Source organism: Canis lupus, chromosome 15 (assembly GCF_003254725.2).
Source record: "Canis lupus dingo isolate Sandy chromosome 15, ASM325472v2, whole genome shotgun sequence".
In the NCBI taxonomy this organism is placed as follows: Eukaryota; Metazoa; Chordata; class Mammalia; order Carnivora; family Canidae; genus Canis; species Canis lupus.
This window is the reverse complement of record NC_064257.1, coordinates 14,887,383-14,912,205: the sequence shown is the minus strand read 5'-3', so window position 1 is coordinate 14,912,205 and position 24,823 is coordinate 14,887,383. Positions and strand designations below refer to the sequence as shown.

General features: G+C 39.2%; 1 protein-coding gene across 2 annotated transcripts in view; it reads right to left on the bottom strand.

Annotated features, from left to right (window-relative positions):
• The window catches only part of TESK2 (testis associated actin remodelling kinase 2), a 143,495-nt gene that overhangs the window by 113,561 nt on the left and 5,111 nt on the right, over nt 1–24,823 (bottom strand). The window lies entirely within an intron of this gene.

The window sequence follows — 24,823 nt, the reverse complement described above, 5'->3', positions numbered from 1 at the left end:
GGTCTGAGAGAAAGTAAAGAATACTTAACAGCAAATGAACTAGTTTGGTTGGAGCTCTTATAGGCTGAAATTTTTTATATTTTTATTTTTTAAAAAAAAGGAACTTGTATCTTGGGCTCATGGTACTTTTCAAGAGGGGGAGAAAAGTATTTATTTAAAAGGTATATGCTTATAGAAACTCTTGCACATAAGCACAGGAGACCTGAACAAGGACATTCATTTCATTTCAACATTGTTTGTAATAAGCGGGGGGGGCAACCCAAAGATAGTCTGTAGGAACAATAAGAAACTGCAGAATATTTTTCAATGAAATATACAGCACTTGAAATGAATGAACTCTAACAATGTAGATGTATTTCAAAAGCAATACAAATTGAGGGGAAGGAAGAAAGTATTATCATTAAAATCTAATTCAAAAAGATTTTTTTTAAGTTATGAAAAAAAGGAGGTGAAAAGAAAGCTGGGGTAACAATACTTATATGGACAAAATAAACAAAGATGATAAAAAGAAACAAAGGAGGACACTACATAATCATAAAGGGAAAAATTCAACAAGAGGATGTAACAATTTGTAAATATTTATGCACCCGGCATAGAAGCACCTAAATACATAAAGCAACTATTAGCAGAGAAAGAAATTGACAGTAATACAATAATAGCAGGGGACTTTAACACCCCACTTCCATCAATAGATCAGATAGAAAATCAACAGGAAACAGGCTCTGAAGGATACCTTGGACCAGATGAATCTAACAGATATATTCAGAACATTCCATTCAAAAACAGTGGATTACACACATTCTTTTCAAGTGCACATGGAAAATTCTCCAGAACAGATCACATGTTAGGCCACGAAACAAATCTCAACAATTGAAAAAGACAAATCACATACATCTTTTCCAACCACAACAGTATGAAACTAGAAATCAATCACAAGAAAAAATCTGGAAAGAACACAAGTGCAGGAGGCTAAACAACATGCTACTAAACAACAAATGGGCCAACCAAGAAATCAAAGAAATTTAAAAATATATGGAGAAAAATGAAAAAGGAAACACAACTGTCCAAAATCTTTAGGATGCAGGAAAAGTTGTTCTAAAAGAGAAGGTTATAGCAATACAGGCATACCTCAAGAAGCAAGAATCTCAAATAAACAATCTAACCTTACACCTAAAGGAGTTGGAAAAAGAAGAATAAACAAAGCCTAAAGCCAGTAGAAGGAAGATAATGAATCAAAAATAAAATAGGAGAAATAAAAACCAACACCAAGAAACACAAAGGATTATAAGAGAATATTATGAAAAATTATATGCCAACAAACCGGACAACCTAAAAGAAATGGATAAATTCCTACAAACATATAGCCTACCAAAACTAAATCAGAAAGAAAGAAAATTTAAACAGACTGACTGGAGCACCTAGGTGGCTCAGTGGTGAGCATCTGCCTCAGCTCAGGTCATGATCCTGGGGTCCTGGGATTGAGTCCTGCATCGGGCTCCCCACAGGGAGCCTGCTTCTCCCTCTGCCTGTGTCTCTGCCTCTTTCTGGGTCTCTCATGAATAAATAAATAATCTTTAAAAAATAAATAAACGAACAGACTATTAGCAATTATACTGAATCAGTAATCAAAAAACTCCCAAAAAACAAAAGTCCAGGACCAGATGGCTTCATAGGTGAAGTCTATCAAACTTCCAAAGAATATTCTATTCTTCTCAAACTACTCCAAAAAAGAGTAAGGAAAGCTTCCAAATTCATTCTGACACCAGCATTCCATAGATACTAAAACCAAATAAAGGGCAACCTGGGTGGCTCAGCGGTTTAGCACCACCTTCAGCCCAGGGCATGATCCTGGAGACCCGAGATCAAGTTCATAAGAGTGATGTTGAGCATCTTCTCATATGTTGGTTGGCCATCTGTATTTTCTTTGGAAAAATGCTTATTTAGATCCTCTGTCCATTTTTTTTAAGATTTTATTTATTCATGCAAGATAGAGAGAGAGAGGGAGAGGGAGAAGCAGGCTCCATCCGGGGAGCCCAACATGGGACTCGATCCCAGGTCTCCAGGATCACGTCCTGGGCCAAAGGCAGCGCTAAACCACTGAGCCACCCAGGCTGCCCCCTCTGTCCATTTTTTTTATTGGATTATTTGTTTTCTTAGTTTTGAGTTGTATAAGTTCTTTAGGTTGAAAAAAAAAAAAAAAAAAAGTTCTTTAGGTTGCTTTTTGTTTTGTTGATAGATTCCTTCACTGTCCAAAAAGTTTATTTTTGTGTAATCTCAAATGTCTAATTTTGCTTTTGTTTCCCTTGCCTCAGAAGACCTATCTAGAAAAACGTTACTATGGCTCATGTCAAACAAATTACTGCTTGTATTTTCTTCTAGGACTCTTCTAATGATTTAGGGTCCCACATTTCGGTGTTTAATCCATTTTGAGTTTATCTTTGTGTATAATATGAGAAAGTGGTCTGATTTCATTCTTTTGCTTGTAGCTGTTCAATATTCCCTACACCATTTGCTGAAGATACTTTTTCCTGTTGTATATTCTTGCCTCCTTTGTCGTAGATTAATTGACCATAAAAACGTGGGTTTATTTCTGGATTCTTTGTTCTGTTCTATTGATCTATGAGTCTATTTTGTGTTAGTCCCATAGTATTTCCATATTTGTAGTATATCCTGAAATCATGGGATTGTGATATCTCTAGCTTTGTTGTTCTTTTTCAGGATTGCTTTGGCTATGTAGGGTTTGGTTGTTCCAAACAAATATGGATTAGTTGCTGTAGTTGTGTGAAAAATATTGTTGGTATTTTGATAGAGATTGCATTAAATATGTAGATTCTTTGGGTAGTATGGATATTTTAACAATAGTAAAAGAGTAAAAAGAAGAATGAAATCTTGTCATTTGCAACAAGAGATATAAATCTAGAAGGTATAATGCTAAATGAAATAAGTTAGATAAAGACGAATACCAGGGGGATCCCTGGGTGGCGCAGCGGTTTGGCGCCTGCCTTTGGCCCAGGGCGCGATCCTGGAGACCCGGGATCGAATCCCACATCAGGCTCCCGGTGCATGGAGCCTGCTTCTCCCTCTGCTGTGTCTCTGCCTCTCTCTCTCTCTCTCTGTGTGTGTGTGACTACCATAAATAAATTTTAAAAAGTAATAAAAAATAAATAAATAATAAAAATAAGAAACAAACCTATAGTAAACAACAGAAAATTATACATTTGCTAATTCTGTTTTTCCTTAATATTTGTTTTGTGTATTATATTGTGCTCTCATCTAAAAAAATATTGTGCTCTCTTCTACATTTTTTATTAAAAGAAATTTAATAGTTTCAAAAAGTCTATTGCAATACAATAACTATGCAGTATGCTTAATCCAAGAAAACTGAAAACAATTTGGCAAATAAATAGCATCCCAATGTGTAAGCCAAGTCTCCAGATTCTCAAACTCTTATTCTGCAACAGCTCCACTATAGATTTTGGTCCAAGGAGTATTTATATCTTAAACTAAAAACTCAAAAGCATTGAGAGAATATTTGGATAGTCTAACTTATCCAAGTTCACAAACATGGGCACCTGGGTGGCTCAGTGGTTGAGCGTCTGCCTTTGGCTTGGGTCATGATCCCGAGATCCTGGGAAAGGGTCCCCTACCAGACTCCCCGCAGGGAGCCTGCTTCTCCCTCTGCCTACGTTTCTGCCTCTCTCTGTGTCTCTCATGAATAAGTAAATAAAATCCTAAAAAATATATATATAAAAGCATTCATGAAGAACACTGGTATTTAGTTGTACAGCCCACAATACATGCTAAAGTAATATTAATTACTAGACAGTTGAGATGAGTGGTAAAAAGTACAGTCTCCTCATGAGAGTAAGAATTTTATTAATCCATTTTGGAGAAGTGCTGAGCATGGGAAAATTTCCAAACCTGCCTTCTGTTCCCCTAGCCTGCATACTAAATGACCACATTTTAAATGAAATCAATCAAGCTACAAATGGCTTTCAATATAATCTGACAAATTTAAATTAGCCATAAAAGGTAACAATGGTAGGAACGAACAGACTCTCAAACCACACCCTATTTTTTTAAGTCTGAAAATGATTAATTTTAAAATTAAAAAATACATTATTTGAAATGTGTGAAATTTTCACTTTCAGCCTCTGAATTACCTCCCTTGGTCTTATTTACAGAACATCTTTTCTTTGGCACCTGGATAGCTCAGTAGGTTAAATGCCTGCCTTTAGCTCAGGTCATGATTCCAAGGTCCTGAGATGGAGCTCTATGTCCGGCTCCCCGCTCAGCAGGGAGTCTGCTTCTCCCTCTGCCCCTCCCCTCCCTCATTCTCTTTCTCTCTCTCAAATAAGTAAATAAAATTTTTAAAAGCAAAAACAAAAAGTGTCTGCCTTCAGCTCAGGTCATAATCTCAGTTCTTAGTATCCCAGCCTGCATCTGGCTCCTGGCTCAGCAGGGAGCCTGCTTCTCCTTCTCCCTCTGCCCCTTCTCCCCCGGCTTGTGTTCACTCTCTCACATACACTGGTGCGTGCGCTCTCTCTCGCTCTCTCTCTCAAATAAATATTTTTAAAAAGAATATTACTTTTTTTATAATAGTTCCCCTTAATGTATACTATTTTAGGGAGCAGAGACAACTACAATTACTAGAAAGATATAATGCATTTACTAGAAAGATATAATGATTGAAAAAATGCAATTTCACTTTAAAGAGGCTACTTAATTCAAAGACTACACTGTTGACCAAGAATAATTAATTTTCCCAGGACAAGATGGTGCTGTCCATACTGCTCCTGACAGTCCAAGGATCAGAAGGACTGTATATGGTAAATGGACAACCACATTTTACAGAAAGCACATTGTTTCCAAGGGAATCTGGGAAACATTGCAAAGTCTATACTTTTAGTAAAGATAGCATCTTATTTCCCTGAAACAATGAGAAAAAATAAATATTATCAATGTTGCTAACAAGGGACTATTCCTTCAATCTCCAAAGGCAGTTTGCCTTGAGTTCTCACCCAAAAACACTATTCTGGCAATGTGGCACAGCTGGGATACCCAACCTACAATTTAACGATGTGAAACCTGGTACATGTTTGAAGTCTTTCATCCAGAAAAAATGTAAAATTATTGTCCATTCTGGTCAGGAATTGAAACTATTTGTGTTGGAAATGTTAACAATGAAGTTCACGTATTTGTAAACAATTTTAGTACAGAAAAATTTATGAAATAGGGGCAGCCAGGTGGCTCAGCGGTTTGGCACCACCTTCAGCCCAGTGCGTGATCCTGGAGACCGGGGATCGAGTCCCATGTCGGGCTCCCTGAGTGGAGACTGCTTCTCCCTCTGCCTGTGTCTCTGCCTCTCTTTCTGTCTCACATGAATAAATAAAATATTTTTTAAATTTTATGAAATAAATTTACTGTTTATTATAAGTGTAAACCATTTTATTGCCTTATATGGCCTCATAGGATTTTCCTATATACTGTTGATATATTAATTCATTTGAATAACTCTTCTATGTCTAAGTGCTAGTGAAATTCTATAACAGAGATTTACTTTTTTTTTTTTAGAATTTATTATTTGTTTGTTTGTTTGTTTGTTTATTTATTTAAAAAAGAAAGCACATGTGGATCCCTGGGTGGCTCCACGGTTTAGCACCTGCCTTTGGCCCAGGGCGCGATCCTGGAGTCCCGGGATCAAGTCCCGCGTCGGGCTCCCGGCATGGAGCCTGCTTCTCCCTCTGCCTGTGTCTCTGCCTCTCTCTATCTCTCTCTATGTCTATGAATAAATAATAAATAAAATCTTAAAAAAAAAAGACTACAAAAAATAAATAAAATAAAAGAGAAAGCACAAACAGGAGGAAGAGAAGAGGGAAAGGGACAACAGACACTCTACTAAGCGGTGAACCTGATACGAGGCTCGTACCCAGGACTCTGGGATCATGACCTGAACCAGTCAGACGCTTAACCGACTGAGCCACCCAGGCGTCCCCAGAGATTTTGTTTTATAATAAGTTTTTTTTTTAAGATTTTATTTATTTCTTCATGAGAGACATACAGAGAGAGAGGCAGAGACACAAGCAGAGGGAGAAGTAGGCTCCCCTCAAGGAGCCTGATGCAGGACTCGATTCTGGGACCCTGGGATCGGGACCTGAGCTGAAGGCAAACACTCAACCACCAAGCCACCCAGGCATCCCAAAACTTGGAATTCTCAAATGAAAATTTGTGATACTATAATCTGCTTCACTAAAAACATTTCAACTGGAGTCCCAGTCGTTCTCATTTAGGGACATGTACAAATTTAGGTGGAGGAAGGTCCTTGTCAGGGAAGTTACTGTCTTAATGGTGAGGGTGTGGGGTAGGCACTACTGGCATTTTAGTGGGCAGGTTCCAGGAAAGCCTAATGTCCTACAATGCACAGAACAGTCCTACACAACAAAGAATTGCCCTGTCCTAAATGTCAATAGTGCTCTCATTAAGAAACACTGTGTTAGAAAAGCTTCATCAGCTTGACTTTAAACTAGGAAATACCCTTTAGCAGTCTTTATTTTTCTTTAGCAGTCTTTTAAAAATAACAAAAGTATGTTGCTAGTAAGGACACAAATCAGTTTTTCATAAATGTATTGTCAATTTCAATACTCATAACCTTAGAAGTTCAAACTTTTGCTTTCTTGGGACGCCTGGGTGGCTCAGCAGTTGAGCGTCTGCCTTTGGCTCAGGGCGTGATCCCAGAGTACTGGGATCGAGTCCCACATCAGGCTCCCTGCATGGAGCCTGCTTCTCCCTCTGCCTGTATCTCTGCCTCTCTCTCTCTCTCTCTCGATCCCCATGTCTCTCATAAATAAATAAATAAAAATTTTAAATAGGCAAGTATGTCTTTTCAAAGGCTAATTTTTGGAGCACCTGGATGGCTCAGTCAGTTGAGCATCCTCAACCATCTCTTGATCTCGGCTCAGGTCATAATCTCAGAGTCCTGGGATCTATCCATGACCACTCCATCTCCCTCTCCCTCTGCCCCTCCTCCAACTCACATATTCACACTCTCTCTCTCTTTCTAAAATAAATAAAATCTTATTTTTTAAAGACTAATTGTCACTTATACTGGGATTGATTTATTTTTCAGAAAGAAGGTACAATTAAAAGCTTTGAGGGGGGATCCCTGGGTGGCGCAGCGGTTTGGCGCCTGCCTTTGGCCCAGGGCGCAATCCTGGAGACCCGGGATCGAATCCCACGTCGGGCTCTCGGTGCATGGAGCCTGCTTCTCCCTCTGCCTATGTCCCTGCCTCTCTCTCTCTCTCTGTGACTGTCATAAATAAATAAAAATGTTTAAAAAAAAATTTAAAAAAAATAAATAAAAGCTTTGAGGAAAGTAATCTGAAAAGCTATCAACAAAAGAATTAGTGAGCTAAATAGCCTATATCCAATATTATATACTTTGTCTTTCAAAGTAGTAACTCCGGGACGCCTGGGTGGCTCAGAGGTTGGGTGCTTGCCTTCAGCTCAGGTCATGATCCTGGGATCCAGGATCGAGTCCCACATCAGGCTCCCTGTGAGCAGGCTCCCTGCTTCTCCCTCTCTGCCTATGTCTCTGCCTCTCTCTCTCAGTCTGTGTCTCTCATGAATAAACAAATAAATATTTTTTTAAAAAAAGCAGTAACTCCATAAAAGATTTTCTAGAAAATCAAGGAAACCTTTTTAGGACTCCCAGTTAGATCATTACTCCCATCTGAAATTTTTCTGGAAATAAAAACTGCAGCCACCATTTACCATGGCCATGCATTCCACCAGTGTTTTGCATATGCTATCTCTAGTATTTATGACTACACTGCAAAGTAGATATTATTTCCAATTTAAAAAGAACAAAATTGGGCAGCCTGGGTGGCTCAGCGGTTTAGCGCCACCCTTAGCCCTGTGCATGATCCTGGAGACCTGGGATTGAGTCCCACATTGGGCTTCCTGCATGGAGCCTGCTTCTCCTTCTGCCTGTGTCTCTGCCTCTCTCTCTCTCTGTGTGTCTCTCATGAATAAATAAATAAAATCTTAAAAAAAAAAAAAGCTATTACTATTTCCCACCCTATCTTGATAGCAGAGGCTAAGGAGTATACAGTGATAGCTCTACCAGCCTCTGTAACAAAAGCCTTCGGTGATTTTTTTTAAAGATTTTATTTATTTGTTTGTTTGTTTGAGAGAGCATGTGAAAGCGGAAGGAGGGGCACAGGGGAAAAGAAAAAATCTCAAACAGACTCCACAATGGAGCCCACTGCAGGTCGGTGAGGGAGTGGGGAGTAGGCCTCAATCTCATAACCCTGAGATAATGACCTGAGCTGAAATCAAAAGTCAGATGCTTAACTGACTGAATCACCCAAGCCTTCTGTCATTTAATCATTCTACAGATATAAAAATTAGCATTGGTTTAAATGGACAGACTGTCTAAAGAATGGATGCTGGGCAGCCCCAGTGGCGCAGTGTTTAGCGCTGCCTGCAGCCTGGGGTGTGATCCTGGAGACCCGGGATCGAGTCCCACATCGGGCTCCCTGCATGGAGCCTGCTTCTCCCTCTGCCTGTGTCTCTGCCTCTCTCTCTGTGTCTCTCATGATTAAATAAATAAAATCTTAAAAAAAAAAAAGAATGGATGCCAACCTGGAAGGAAAGATATGCCAACTCCTAATCATCCTTCTTTTTCATTCTAATATATAGTATTTGTTGTTTCTTACTCTACCATTTCACAGGAACAAAGTAGAGGAAACTTCATAACGGTGGAGATGAAAAGAAAATCCTGCATTGCACTGGGTAGCTATCAATGAATAGGTAGCAGGCAGGACATGGCAGTGTCAACTAGCAACCAAAAACTTTCAATACCCATCCAAATATAGAATCGTGTGTGCACAAGGTTGGTAATGAAGTCCCACAGAGTGAGTAAAAAGGAATGCTGAGATTTAAGTGGACTTTTATATACTGGGTATAAAGAGTGGAAAAAGAATATAAACAATATCCTAATTATATACTGTTTGCTTTCCATTATCATAAAAACTTTCTAAGTCAAAATAAAACAAAGATTAGTTATGGGTAAGATGTAACTCAGAAAACTGGCCATTTTCCAGAATAGGAATACTGATAAGCATATTAGTTGTGTATCAAGACCAATCACATAGCAAATCTACATGACAGATCTGCTCAGCTGCTATCCTTTCTATGGACCAACATAACAAATACAGACACATTTCAGATGACTGCCTAATTAAAAATAAAAGCAATACTGCTGAACTTGCCATCCTACTGTGAAATAATGAGTTGCAGTTTCCATTCAAACCAAAGGCAATCTGACATAAAAACTGGCATCCCCTATTTAATTAGCCAAGAATTACACAATGGCATATATTGGTGTTAGACAGATCAAAAGCCAGTTCTTAAAACTGTATTATCTCTTTTAGATAAGCATCTTATCTGTTATTTTAACTACCATCTACCAGGCTTTAGGTCATGACATAAAACAGAAATTTAGGTTGAAAGTTGTAAAGGCATTTAGATTAACTATAGTCCAGTCTTTTGGTCAATTCAGGAATTCCCCTCTGTTTATTTACTCAAATGTTAATTGGGTTCCCACTAGGTACAAGGCATTATGGTAAGTGCTATAATATTTACTGAATATTAACTACAATCCAGATAGTCTTACAAGTGCTTTATGTTTAATATTCATAACAACCCTAAAAATAGATACCATTATTATTCCTTTTTATAGATGTGGCAACAAAGACACAAAGCAATTAATTAACTTGTCTAAGCTCTTACAGCCAAGAAGTCGTAGAGTCAGAATTCAAATCCAGAGCCTGTACTTTCAATCTCTTATACTATTGCCTCTCTGGGATAAGGATATAGAAAACTAAATAAAACATGACTTAATCCTCCAGGAGCGTAGACTCCCCCTAGAAACACATGTAAATCAATGAGTACGATACAGTGTGGAAATTGCTAATGACAGATTAGAAAGAAGGAAGGCCTAACTAAGGCACTAATGGTGAAAACAGAGAATTAGGAAAGAAGGTAAGTGGGATTTTTAAAAAGTGACTAAATTAAAGTAGGAGGTATGAGATGTACTTATAATGACTCCAAGTTTAACTAGAATCCTTCCCATGTTTCAGGTTAGGGTGACTAGGGGAATCAGTTGGCATTCACCCAAAGGAAACTATTTGTGAATTGATTCAATTTCACTTCTAATCTTACGGAGTTTGAGGTGCCTAAAGGAATACCAAGTGACAACATTCAGAAAGCAGTTAAAGACACCACACTGGAGCTCAGAAATGAGGACTAGCCTGGAGATACAGACTTGAAAGTCCTTAGCACTTACAAATATTCTAAAGAGTTTCCCAAAATAGAGAATATGAGTAATAGCTAATATTTACTGAGTTGCTATTATGTGCCAAAGCCCAGTCTCCTTCTTTATGTCTTTTTTTTTTAAGATTTTATTTATTTATTCATGAGAGAGACACTGAGAGAGAGAGGCAGAGACCCAGGCAGAGGGAGAAGCAGTCTCCATGCAGCGAGCCCGACATGGGACTCGATCCCGAGTCTCCAGGATCATGGGTCTCCAGGATCACGCCCGGGGCTGAAGGTGGCGCCAAACCGCTGAGCCACTGGGGCTGCCCCCTTCTTTATGTCTTTAAGTTAGATCAGATAAGAGGCAAAGGGAACACCAACATATATATATAGGACAAAACAAAAACAACAAAGTAAAAATAAAACCAAGAGAAAGTATGTCACACAACCCAAAGGTGAAAATGATTAATATATCAAATGCCACAGGGTAGTCAAATAATATGAAAAAAAGAGTTCACTGGACTGAATACTACAGAGGCAAGTCAGTTCAGCCTACTGAAAAAGCACCACTAACAACTCACTAATTCCTCCAGTGCCTTGTTCTATTATTAGAAAGTTCTTTTTTTTTTTTTAAAGATTTATTTATTTAAGAGAGAGACTATATAAGCAAGCAGCAGGCAGGGCAGAGGGACAGGGAAAGAGAATCCTCAAGCAGACTCCCCGCTGAGCACTCCAATGCAGGGCTCAATCCCAGGGCCCTGAGATCATGACCTGAGCCGAAATCAAGTGTCAGCCACTCAACCAAATGAGTCATCCAGGTGCCCCAGTCATTAATTCTCCTTCAGTCAGATTTGAATAGAACTCTATGCTTTCTTTTTTTTTTTTTTTAAGATTTTACTTATTTATTCATGAGAGAGACACACAGAGAGAGGCAGAGACACAGGCAGAGGGAGAAGCAGGCTCCATGCAGGGAGCCTGACATGGGACTCCATCTCAGGTCTTCAGGATCAGGCCCTGGGCTGAAGGCAGCAATAAACTGCTGAGCCACCCAGGCTGCCCCGAACACTATGCTTTTCCCTACACTTTTATTTCTTTGGAAAGATTACTTTTATAATAATTACAACATTTTAATAATAGGGAGCCCTGGGTGGCTCAGTTGGCCAAGCATCTGACTCCTAATTTTGGCTCAGGTCATGATCTCAGGGTCCTAGGATTGAGCCGTGTATTGAGTATCGAGCCTGCTTAAGACTCTCTCTCTCTCTCTCCCTCCCTGCCCTTCTAGCTCCTGTGTGTCCTCTATCTCAGAAAAAAACAAAAAAGTTACAATGACTAAATACAATAATGACACTTGACTGAATCCTGATTTGAATAAACTAGATATTAAAAGACAACTGTGGGAATTTTAGTAAGGACTACTACTAGATAAGAGAAAATTGGGTTTTTTAAAAGATTTTATTTATTAGGGATGCCTAGGTGGCTCAACAGTTGAGTGCCTTTGGCTCAGGGCATGATCCCAGGATCCAGGATCAAGTCCCACATCAGGCTCCCTGTGGGAAGCCTGCTTCTCCCTCTGCCTATGTCTCTGCCTCTCTCTGTGTGTCTCTCATGAATAAGTAAATAAATCTTAAAAAAAAAAAGGATTTTATTTATTTATGAGAGAAATAGCATGAGCGGGAGGAGGTAGTGGCAGAGGGAAAGGGATAAGCGGACTCCCTGCTGAACAGGGAGCCCAATGTGGGGCTCAATTCCAGGACCCCAGGATCATGACACAAGCAAATACAGACCTTTAACTGAATTAGCCACCCAAGCACCCAGAAAATTATTTTATTTATCCTTTTTTGTAATCTCTACACTCAATGTGGGGCTCAAACTCACAACCCCAGGATCAAGAATCACATGCTCTTCTGACTGTGCCAGGCTGGCACCCTGATGATAGTAGAAAATTATTTTTTTTAAGATTGTATTTATTTATTCATGAGAGACACAGAGAGAGAAGAGAGAGAGGCAGAGATCACAGGCACAAGGAGAAGCAGACTCCATGCAAGGGAGCCCGACATGGGACTGGATTCCGGGTCTCCAGGATCACGCCTTGGGCTGAAGGGGGCGCTAAACCGCTGAGCCACCCGGGCTGCCCTAGAAAATTATTATTTAAAAAAAAAAAAAAAAAAAATTATTATTAAGTATGGCAATGACATTAGGATTATGTAAGACTTATTTGGGGGGAGAAAAAAAACGTATTTTGGGAGAAATAGAGGTAAAACAGTATGTCTGCATTTGCATTAAAATATCAGAAGGGGGGCGCTTGGGTGGCTCAGCTGTTGGTCGTCTGCCTTCGGCTCAGGGCGTGATCCTGGGGACCTGGAATTGAGTCCCGAGTCGGGCTCCCTGCATGGGGCCTGCTTCTCCCTCTGCCTGTGTCTTTCATGAATAAATAAATAAAATCTTTTTTAAAATTGTTATATATGAGAGATGGGTAAATGGGTGTTACATTTTTCTCATAATAAAAGGTTTCAGAAACAAAAATATTTTGTCAATTAAAAAACCAGCAAGGGGGATCCCTGGGTGGTGCAGCGGTTTAGCACCTGCCTTTGGCCCAGGGCGCGATCCTAGAGACCCGGGATCGAATCCCACGTCGGGCTCCCGGTGCATGGAGCCTGCTTCTCCCTCTGCCTGTGTCTCTGCCTCTCTCTCTCTCTCTCTCTCTCTCTCTCTCTCTCTGTGACTATCATAAATAAAAAAAAAAAAAAAAAAAAAAAAAAAACCAGCAGGGCAGCCCTGGTGGCTCAGCGGTTTACCGCCGTCTTCAGCCCAGGGCCTGATCCTGGAGACCAGGGATCGAGTCCCACGTTGGGCTCCCTGCGTGGAGCCTGCTTCTCCCTCTGCCGGTGTCTCTGTCTTCTCTCTGTGTCCCTCATGAATGAATAAATAAAATCTTTAAAAAAATAAAAATAAAAATACCAGCAGATATAGATATACCTTATTTTATTGTGCTTCACATTATTGTGCTTCACAGATACTGTCTTTTTTTTTTTTTTTTTTTGTAACAAATTGAAGGTTTATGGCAATCTTGCACTGATTAACTACTGGCACCATTTTTCCAACAGTATTTCCTCACTTCATCTCACTCTGTCACATTTTGGTAATTCTCGCAATACTGCAAACTTTTTATTATATCTGTTATGGTGATCTGTGATCTTTAATGTTCTAATTGTTTGGGGATACTACAAACTACCAAATAAGATGGAGAACTTTTTTTTTTTTTAAGATTTTATTTATTTATTCATGAGAGACAGAGAGAGAGAGAGAGGCAGAGACACCGGCAGAGGGAGAAGCAGGCTCCATGTAGGGAGCCCGATGCAGGACTCAATCTGAGACTCCAGGATCATGCCCTGGGCCGAAGGCAGATGCTAAGCTACCCAGGCGTCCCTAAGATGGAGAACTTAACTGATGAATGTTGTGTGTGCTCTAACTGCTCTATCAACCAGCTTTTCTCTCTCCCTGGGCCTCCCTATTCCCTGAGATATAATACTGAAATTAAGCCAGTTAATTTTGATTTTCAAGTCTTTTTAAGAAACATTTCATAAAGCTACAGCTGCTATAGGAAGTGATTCCTCTGATGGATCCGGGCAAAGTAAATTAAAAATCTTCTGGAAAAGATTCATCATTCTATATGCCAATAAGAACATTTGTAGGCACCTGGGTAGTTCAGTCAGTTAAGCGTCTGGTTTCGGCTCAGGTCATGATCCCAGGGTCCTGGGATTGAGTCCCGTGTCAGGCTCCCTGCTCAGGGAGGAGCCTGTCTCCCTCTGCCTCTCCCCTTGCTTGTGCTTTCTCACACACTCTCTCCCCCAAATAAATAAATAAAATCTTTAAAAAAAATTATGATTTGTAATTCATGGGAAGAGGTCAAAAGAGCAACACTAACAAGCGTTTGAAAGAAGTTTATTCTAACCCTTATGGATAACTTTGAGGGGTCCAAGACTTCAGTGGAAGATGTAACTACAGATGGGGTAGAAATAGCAAGAAAACCAGAAGTGGAGCCTTAAAGGGGCACCTGGGTCGCTCAATCATTTAAGTGTCTGCCTTCAGCTCAGGTCATGATCTTAGAGTCCTGGGATCAAGCCTGGAGTCAAACTCCCTGCTCAGCAGGGAGTCTGTTTCTCACTCCCTATCTCTGCCCTTCCCCCCCGCTCATCCTCCTATGCTCATGCACTCTCTCTCTCTCTCTCCTGCTCTCTCTCAAATAAATAAAATCTTAAAAAAAAAAAAAAAAAAAAAAAAGTGGGAGCACCTGGGTGGCCCAGTCAGTTAAGTGTCTGTCTTCAGCTCAGGTCATGATCTCAGGGTCCTGGGATTGAGCCCCACATTCAGCTCCCTGCTCAGCGGGGAGTCTGCTTCTTCCTCTTCCTCTTTTGTCCTTTCCCACCACCTGATTCCCCACTCGTGCTCCCTCTCTTTCTCTCAAATAAATAAAATCTAAGAAAAAAATGTAAAAAAAAAAAAAAAAAAAGTGGAGCCTGAAGATGTGACTGAACTGTTACAATCTCATGATAAAACTTGCTTTTTATGGATGAGCAAAGAAAGTGGTTTCTTGGGATGGAATCTACTCTTGAAGATGCTGCGAAGATTGTTGAAATAACAACAAAAGATTTAGAATATTACATGAACTTCGTTGATAAAGCAGCAGCAGAGTTTGAGAAGATTGACTCCAGTTTGGAAAGTACTACTACTGTGGTAAGTAAAATGCTATTAAAAAGGGTCACATGCTACAGAGGAATCATTCATGCAAAGTAAGAGAAAATCAGTGTCTTATTTTAAGAAATTGCTCCAGCCACCCCAAACTTCATCAATCACTGTGCTGACCAGGCAGCAGCCATCAACATCGAAACAAGACTCTCCACCAGCAAAAAGATTGTGACTCGCTGAAAGTTGAGATGATAGCTAGCATTTTGTAGCAATAAAGTACAGTTAACCACTGAACTAATGTTTGAACTACATGGGCCTACCTATGAGTTTTTTATAAATATAGTACAATACGGAAAGGTATTTTCTCTTCCTTATGACTTTCTTAATAACATTTTCTTTTCTGTAGCTTACTTTATTGTAAGAACACAATACATGAAATAGGGGTACGTAGGTGGCTCATTCAATTGGGTGTCCAACTCTTGATTTTGGCTCAGGTTATGATCTCAGGGTTGTAAGATCAAGCCCTGTGTTGGGCTCTGTGCTCAGTGGGAAGTCTGCTTGAAATTCTCTCTCTCCCTCTGCTCTGCTCCTCCCCTCCCCCTCTGCCTTGGCCCCACACTTGCTCTAAAATAAACAAATCTTAAAAAAAAAAAAAAAAAGAACACAGCACATAACATACATACAAAATATGTGTTAATCAACTGTTTCTATTATTGGTAAGGCTTCCAATCAACAGTACACTATTAGTAGTTAAGTTATATGCAGACTTTCAACCATGCAGGTGGTTGGCACCCCAACCCCTGTGTTATTCAGAGTCCACTGTATTGTTTAACCTGTCTACATATTTTTAGGCACAATGCTACTGCACACTTAATAGACTACAGTAGAGCATAAACATAAATTTTATATGTACTAAGAAATCAAAATTTTCACTTTGCTCACTTTATTGCAGAATGGAATAAATCTGCATAAATCTACAAGGTATGCCTGTACAGCACAGATATCACAAACACCAACACTAGAAATGTAAAAACCAACTACTCTTATGTTGTATGAATGAGTACTTATTGCTTGGAACAAAATTTCTAACAAAGTAGCAAATATATATTCAAAAACTGCTATTCTCAAATGATTTAGATGGAATACCAGATGATGGTGAACTGTGCTAGATAATTCAAAAGGAATCTAGTGATGACATAGATACCAAAGTTGAAAAAGTATACAGAGGCATAAAATTTCATGAAATGAGAGCAGGAAAAGAGTGATCTTTATAAAATAAAATATTATCATATATTTAAAATACATGTGTGTGACTAAAATAAGCAGAACAAGTCAAAAATTCCAATTCCAGGGACGCCTGAGTGGCTCAGTGGTTTAGCACCACCTTCGGCCCAGGGTGTGATCCTGGAGACCCGGGATTGAGTCTCTCATGTGTCTCTCATGAATAAATAAATAAAATCTTTAAAAAAAAAAAAATTCCGATTCCATGGGGCAGCCCGGGTGGCTCAGTGGTGGGCCTTCAGCCCAGGGCCTGATCCTAGAGACCTGGGATCGAGTCCCGCGTTGGACTCCCTGCATGGAGCCTGCTTCTCCCTCTGCCTGTGTCTCTGCCTCTCTCTCTCTCTCTCTCTCTGTCTCTCATGAATAAATAAATAAATAAAATCTTTAAAAAAACGTTCCAAAAAAAAAAAAAAAAAGTTCCGATTCCAACTTAGTACCCTAATGATCTTGGACACATTACTTAAATTCTGCTCTTATCTATGAAATAGATATATTAACTATATTTCATTGAGTTATTATAAGAATTAAAGGAGAAAATACTAAGAAGTTAAAGAATAAAAATGCATATATGAAGTACCAGGCAAGGTGCCTGTCACACAGTAAGAATTTAATAAACGTGAATTCCCTTTCCTCTCCCTTCCCTGTTCTACCCTTAATCCTAGTTCTGAATGTTACAAGTATTACAACAAATTAAGACTTTTTTTTTCGGGATCCCTGGGTGGCGCAGCGGTTTGGCGCCTGCCTTTGGCCCAGGGCGCGATCCTGGAGACCCGGGATCGAATCCCACGTCGGGCTCCCGGTGCATGGAGCCTGCTTCTCCCTCTGCCTGTGTCTCTGCGCCTCTCTCTCTCTCTCTCTCTGTGACTATCATAAATAAATAAAAATTAAAAAAAAAAAAAGACTTTTTTTTTCTTCTTTATGATAGCTTTTCAGTTACCAACCCTTCCTCAAGGCAAATATACAAAGTCTTTCAGGTTTCCCATGGAACATGGCATCAAGATCTTCCTGGCTACCTTCTTTAAAGTTTAGCCTTAAATGCCATCCAAACTGTCAAAGCCCTGCTAAAAACACAATAGCAAAAAAAATGTACACAGTATTAAATATATAATCTAACTAGGACAAAATTGAATAGGACTATTATTTCCCATAATCTGCATATAAAAAACATAGTTTCTGATCTAAGCATACTAAATGTAGCTATAACTTTGTAAACTAGAACATGAAACTTGACACAAGGTAAACTGATATCAGAACCCATTCAAATAAGCTGAAATGCTAACTAAAGTACTAGGAGGATGTGCAAATTTCCAGGATATCTTTTGATAAATGTTCCTATTTTAAGAAGAACTGAACATGATCACTTAGGTCAGATAGGCAACTCATCTCTTCTGATAAAGTGAGTTAAAAGGCTGTTTCAGGGCAACCTGGGTGGCTCAGCAGTTTAGCACTGCCTTCAGCCCAGGGCCTGATCCTGGAGACCCAGGATTGAGTCCTGTGTCGGGCTCCCTGCATGGAACCTGCTTCTCCCTCTGCCTGTGTCTCTGCCTCTCTCTCTCTCTCTCTCTCTCTCTCTCTCTCTGTCTCTGTCTCTTATGATGAATGAATAAAATCTTTAAAAAAAAAAAAAAAGAAGAAGGCTGTTTCAGAGACTGTGGGAAAGAAAGCAATCAAGAGGAAAGAGGAAGTTAGTTCTGGGGTTAGGGTAGGCTATTCTATAGTTTACATTACAAAGGTCAAAGGAGGACTCTGATAAAAGGGAAAACAAAAATAATAGCATGAAGTATTATCAAAGACTATTCTCCCAAAAATATATTTATTCAACCTTGTTTCTTTCTCAAACGTATTATTTCCACTAACAGGCAATATTTTATAGCCGTTAAAAAAATGACAACTACAATAAGCACACAAAGATATATGTATAAGAATATTACCTTAAAAAAAAAGAAAAAAATATTACCTTAGACACTGTCATTATCAGTAACAGGATAAAACCAAAGACAATCCAAATGTTCATCAACAGGGATAAGTTAAATAAATTATACTACTCCCATATAATTTAATATTATATAGTCATTAAAAGAACAAGGTTGGGATGCCTGGGTGGCTCAGTGGTTGAGCGTTTGCCTTCAGCTCAGGGCGCAATCCAGGGTCCCAGGATCGAGTCCCACATCGGGCTCCTTGAAGGGAGCTTGCTTCTCCCTCTGCCTGTGTCTCTGCCTCTCTCTCTGTGCGTCTCATGAATAAATAAATAAAATCTTTAAAAAATATTTTTTTTCTTCTAAGTTCAAGAAAAAAATCCAATTCCAGTTTTAAACGTTTTATTTGATATAATTATGATGCTTTAAGAGGGTCTTTAATGTGATCTCCTTAAACTTATTATGAAGCTCCAACAAGACCAGAACTTTACCATGCCAGAGGATTTATCTGGTCTTAAGAATACAAAGGAGGGACGCTTGGGTGGCTCAGCGGTTTAGCACCTGCCTTCGGCCCAGGGCATGATTTGGAGTCCCAGGATCGAGTCTTGCATCAGGCCTGCGTGGAGCCTGCTTCTCCCTCTGCCTGTGTCTCTGCCTCTCTCTCTCTCTCTCTCTCTCTGTGTGTGTCTCTCATGAATAAATAAATAAAATCTTAAAAAAAAAAAAAATCCAAAGGAAAGAGCACACAACTATTTAAAAAGGTATTTTCGGGGATCCCTGGGTGGCACAGCAGTTTAGCGCCTGCCTTTGGCCCAGGGCGCGATCCTGGAGACCCGGGATCGAATCCCACATCGGGTTCCCGGTGCATGGAGCCTGCTTCTCCCTCTGTCTATGTCTCTGCCTCTCTCTGTGTGTGTGACTATCATGAATAAATAAATAAAATCTTTAAAAAAAAATAAAAATAAAAATAAAATCTTTAAAAAAATAAAATTAGAAAAAAGGGATCCCTGGGTGGCTCAGCGGTTCGGCGCCTCCTTTTGGCCCAGGGCCTGATCCTGGAGACCCAGGATTGGGTTCCATGTTGGGCTTCCGGCATGGAGCCTGCTTCTCCCTCTGCCTGTGTCTCTGCCTCTCTCTCTCGCTCTATCATGAATAAATAAATGAAATATTAAAAATAAATAAAAAATAAAATAAAATAAAAAGGTATTTTCTCACAATGCCCATCTTCATAGGTCTTTATATATACACATATATTTCCTTGCAAATAAAGGGTTACTTTCAGTCCAAAATTTCACTCCCATCTAAATACATCTGTCTGGGATGCCTGGGTGGCTCAGCGGTTGAGGTCATGATCCTACAATCCCAGGATCAAGTCCTGCATCGGGCTCCCTGCATGGATCCTGCTTCTCCCTTTGCCTGTGTGTCTGCCTCTCTGTGTCTCTCATGAATAAATAAATAAAATCTTTAAATATATAAATACATACATACATACATATATACATCCGTCTTTGGGATGCCTGGGTGGCTCAGTCGCTTAAGCATCTGACTCTTGGTTTCCACTTGGGTCATGACCTCTGAGTCATGGGATCAAGCCCCTTTCAGACTCAGTGCAGTTTGCTTGGGATTCTCTCCTTCTACCTCTGTCCCTCTTCCTGCTAGCAAGTGTGCACTCTTTCTCTCTCTAAAATAAATAAATAAAATCTTTTAAAATAATCTATCTTTGATAGAATTTCTACTATTTCATAGGCATGAAAGATTTCAACATCATTTCAGACTAGCCAAAAGGAAGTAAACTATAACCTGTCACAGTTCATATATGAACTGTGTTATATGAATATGTTATAACACACATGACAGATAATCTTCAATGACATTTGCTGCATGTGTAATTCTTTAGTCTGGCTTTCAAAGACCGTGCTCTAGTAAAACTGGCCTAATCATGCCCCAGACTTAACTCACCTTTCAAGTGTAGCTTTCTCTTCCTATCTCAGCTGAAGTGATATTCACCTCATTCTAGTTATTATACTCCATGTCTTCTTGGTTTTCCTTTTGCCATTCTTGCACCTCTTCCAATCTATTCTCCAAGAGGAGTAAACTTTTAAGAACTCTTCATATGTCATACAAAGGCTCTTTCATATTTGGCCTCAACCCTCATCTCTCTCTACTCCTTTCCCCACTGCCAAAATCTACTGCAGACACAGAGAACTACTTATAGAGCTCTGCTCACACTTCAATGCCTTCAACAGGTAATATTCTTTCTCTCTGACTTCTACATAGCTCTCTCAGTAATCATCTCACAGGGGAAGTGTCCTCTGACCCCTCAATCTCCTTTTTGTGTATGTGCTTTGATAATGCTTGCACAAATCTCTGCTGTTACAGTAATTACACAGTATTTCAATTGTTGTTTATCCATCTCTTTCATTGGACTATGAGCTCTGTAAGGGCTTAGACTCAAACTTACCTCCAAATGAATTGTGGCATACAAATTTCAATATGAATCAAAATTTATGGTAGATAAAAAAGACAACAGATAGGCCACTCATTCCATACTTTTATGTAAAAGCATATTAATTTTTCATTCACTCAGTCAACAAACATTTATTTAGTACTTACTAGGTGACAGACACTATGCCAAACCCTAGAGAGTTGTTGATGACAAAACAGACATATACACAAAATGTACAAAAAGAATTCTGAGGGATCCCTGGGTGGCGCAGCGGTTTAGCACCTGCCTTTGGCCCAGGGCGCGATCCTGGAGACCCAGGATCGAATCCCATGTCGGGCTCCCGGTGCATGGAGCCTGCTTCTCCCTCTGCCTATGTCTCTGCCTCTCTCTCTCTCTCTCCCTCTCTCTCTTTCTATCATAAATAAATAAACATTAAAAAAATAAAAAATAAAAAATAAAAGAATTCTGAGAGTATATAGTCCAAATTGTTAAAATTGGCCATTAACTTTTAGGAACTAGGGAAGATATGAAAAATGTATATCTTAAAAAAAAAACAAGAAAAATTTATATCTTTTCCTTTAAAATAACCTCTATTTCCCTATTTTTCCTTAATGAAAATGCATTAATTTTATAATCACACACACACACACACACACACAAGATGTTCTCACAAATTACAAATTCCTACCAATCAGCAGAAATACAATACCCAAGGTAAACAATGTATAAATTTGTGAATCATAGCTAATGTGATAGCAAAACAATTTTTGAGAACTTTCAGATTTTTAAGATTTTTTTTAAAGATTTTATTTATTTATTCATGAGAGACACACACAGAAAGAAAGAGAGAGAGAGAGAGGCAGAGACACAGGCAGAGGGAGAAGCAGGTTCCATGCAGGATGCCCAATCCGGGACTCAATCCCGGGACTCCAGGATCATGCCCTGAGCTGAAGGGAGGCACTAAACCTCTGAGCCATCCAGGCGTCCTGAACTTTCAGATTCTAATTATAGAATTCTAATATAAATAACAAAACTAAAGAGCCCGGATAGCTCAGTCGGTAGAGCATCAGACTTTTAAATAACAAAACTAAAGTATGCAAAAATACTTCAGAATTTCCACAGTGCCTACTTTTGAAAAAAGATCCCATGCAAATAGTCCAAGGAAACCATCAACCACAACATCAATACCACCAATTTCCACATTGCAGAAAGAAAATTATGTCATTGTATTTCAATTAATGCAGAAGAGAGGGGATCCCTGGGTGGCTCAGAGGTTTAGCGCCTGCCTTTGGCCCAGGGCGCGATCCTGGAGTCCCGAGATCGAGTCCCACGTCGGGCTCCTGGCATAGAGCCTGTTTCTCCCTCTGCCTGTGTCTCTGCCTCTCTCTCTCTCTCTCTCTCTCCCTCTATGTCTATCATAAATAAATAAATAAATAATAAATCTTTAAAAAAATAAATAATAATGCAGAAGAGAGTACAGCCTCTATACAATTTATTCAGGAGACAAATTAATAAATAACATATTTTATCTGTATAATGATTTACAGTTTATAGTTCACAAAGTACTTTGACCATCAAAATAGTTCTCTTTTCTTGTTCCCACTAGATAGATAAAAAGTGAAGGAGTAAAATGGAGAAGGCCTTTCTAACTATGACTCAAAATCCAAAAGCCAAAAAATAAAAATAAAAAAAATCCAAAAGCCATAAAAGATTAAGGTATTTGTTTACTTAAAAAAAGAAAAATTGGTCTACATAAAAATGCACCTAAATCTAAAAGTTTTACAGGGAAATAAAGTCAGTCACAAGACATATACCAAAATGGGAAAATATCTGTAATACATAATACATACCACAGAAAAAAACCTATGACATATATATGAATTATATAAAATATATATGTGTGCATGTATATATATGTATAATATATAAAAAGAGACATAGAGGGATCCCTGGGTGGCGCAGCGGTTTAGCGCCTGCCTTTGGCCCAGAGCGCGATCCTGGAGACCCGGGATCGAGTCCCACGTCAGGCTCCCGGTGCATGGAGCCTGCTTCTCCCTCTGCCTGTGTCTCTGCCTCTCTATCTCTCTGTGTGACTATCATGAATAAAAAAAAAAAAAAAAAAGAGACATAGAAATCAACAGAAAAGAGACATATGACAACAGAAAAATAAGAATTTAAACAGGTAGCTTACAGAAAATGAAATATGAATAACTTAGGGCACCTGGGTGGCTCAGTCAGGTTTAGTGTCAACGCTTGGTTTTGGCTCAGGTGGTGCTCTGAGAGTCATGGGATCTAGCCCCAAGTTGGGCTCTGTGCTCAGTGTGGAGTCTGCTTGTCCCTCTCATTCTTCTCCTCCCCCTCACTTACTTGTGAGTGCTCTCTCTCTCTCTCTCTCAAATAAATAAATAAATAAAATATTTTTAAAAAAGAAATATGAATAACATAAAAAGATGCTTAACTTTAATATAATTTTCTAAAACTTAAAACTACTCTGAGGTACCACTTTTCTCTATCAGACCAGCAAAAATTCAACTTTGATAACAGCAAAGTACAGTATTAATAATGCTGATCCTAGAGCTAGAGTACTTAGTTTGAATTTTTGCCATAGTACTCATATGCTTTAGGTAAGTCTCTTAAATTCTCTTCAATTTATTCACATGAAAAAGAGATAATGATTAGTCTCCCCCTGTGCTCTCCCCTCTTCAAATAAATATTTTCAAAAAGTTTCAGAAAAGGGATATTAGTAAATTTTTTAAAAGATTTATTTATTTATTTATTCATGAGAGACATAGAGGCAGACACAGGCAGAGGGAGAAACAGGCTCCCTGTAGGGAGCCTGATGCAGGACTCTATCCCAGACCCCGGGGATCATGCCCTGAGCGAAAGCCAAACTCTCAACCACTGAGCCACCCAGGCATCCTGGGATATTAGTAAGATTAAATGAATATATATAAAGTACTTTGAATAATATCTGCACTTAGTAAGCACCTAAGTATTACTTATGATATAGCTAATGTTGGTGAGTGAACAGGCAATGTATATTAGAACAACTTTAAGGAAAGCAATTTGGCAATATTTCATAGTTATAAATGCATATATTCTTTGACTTATAAATCCCACTTTTTGGGCAGCCCGGGTAGCTCAGCAGTTTAAATAAAATCTAAATCAATCAATCAATCCCACTTTCTGGGGTGCTTGGGCGGCTCAGTCAGTTAAGAACCTGCTTTCAGATCAGGTCATGATCCTAGAGTCCTCGGATCAACCCCCGCCTGGAGCTCCCTGCTCTCCCTCCGCCCCTCCCTCCACTTGTGCTCTCTCTCAAGTAAATAAAATCTTTTTTTTTTTTTTAAGATCTTATTTATTTAGTCATGAGAGTAAATGCCTCTCTCTCTCTCTTTTTTTCCTTTCTTCACAGAGAGAGAGGCAGAGAAACAGGCAGAGGGAGAAGCAGGCTCCCCGTGGAGAGCCTGATGCCGAACTCGATCCCAGGACCACGATCAGAGCCAAAGGCAGATGCCCAACCTCTAAGCCACCCAGGGTCCCATCAAGTAAATAAAATCTGAAAAGAAAAGAAGAAAAAGAAAAAGAAAAAGAAAAAGAAAAAGAAAAAGAAAAAGAAAAAGAAAAAGAAAAAGAAAAAGAAAAAGAAAAAGAAAAAGAAAAAGGAGGAGAAGAGAAGAGAAGAGAAGAGAAGAGAAAGAAAGAAAGAGAAAGAGAAAGAAAAGAAAAGAAAAGAAAAGAAAAGAAAAAGAAAAGAAAAAGAAACCCAGTTCCTGCCAATTTATAACTACCCTTGCACACATGTAAAACGACCTATGTTCAAGATACGACATATATCTTCCTTACAGAATTGTTTATAATATAAAAAACCTGGAAGTAATACAAATGTCCAACAATAAGGAACCAAATAAATTATGATAGAGTATTCAATGGAATACTATGCAAGTGTTTGTGTATTTGTTTTTTTATTTGAGAGAGAGAAAGAGCAGGGGGGAGGGGCAGAGGAAGAGGGAGAGGGAGAGAATCTCAAACAGACTACCTGCTAAGTGTGTAGCCTGACTTGGGGATGGATTCCATGACCCTGAGATCATGACCTAAGCCAAAACCAAGAGTTGACCACTCAACCTACTGAGCCACCCAGGTACCCCTCCCTGCTCGCTCTCTTTAAAAACAAGGG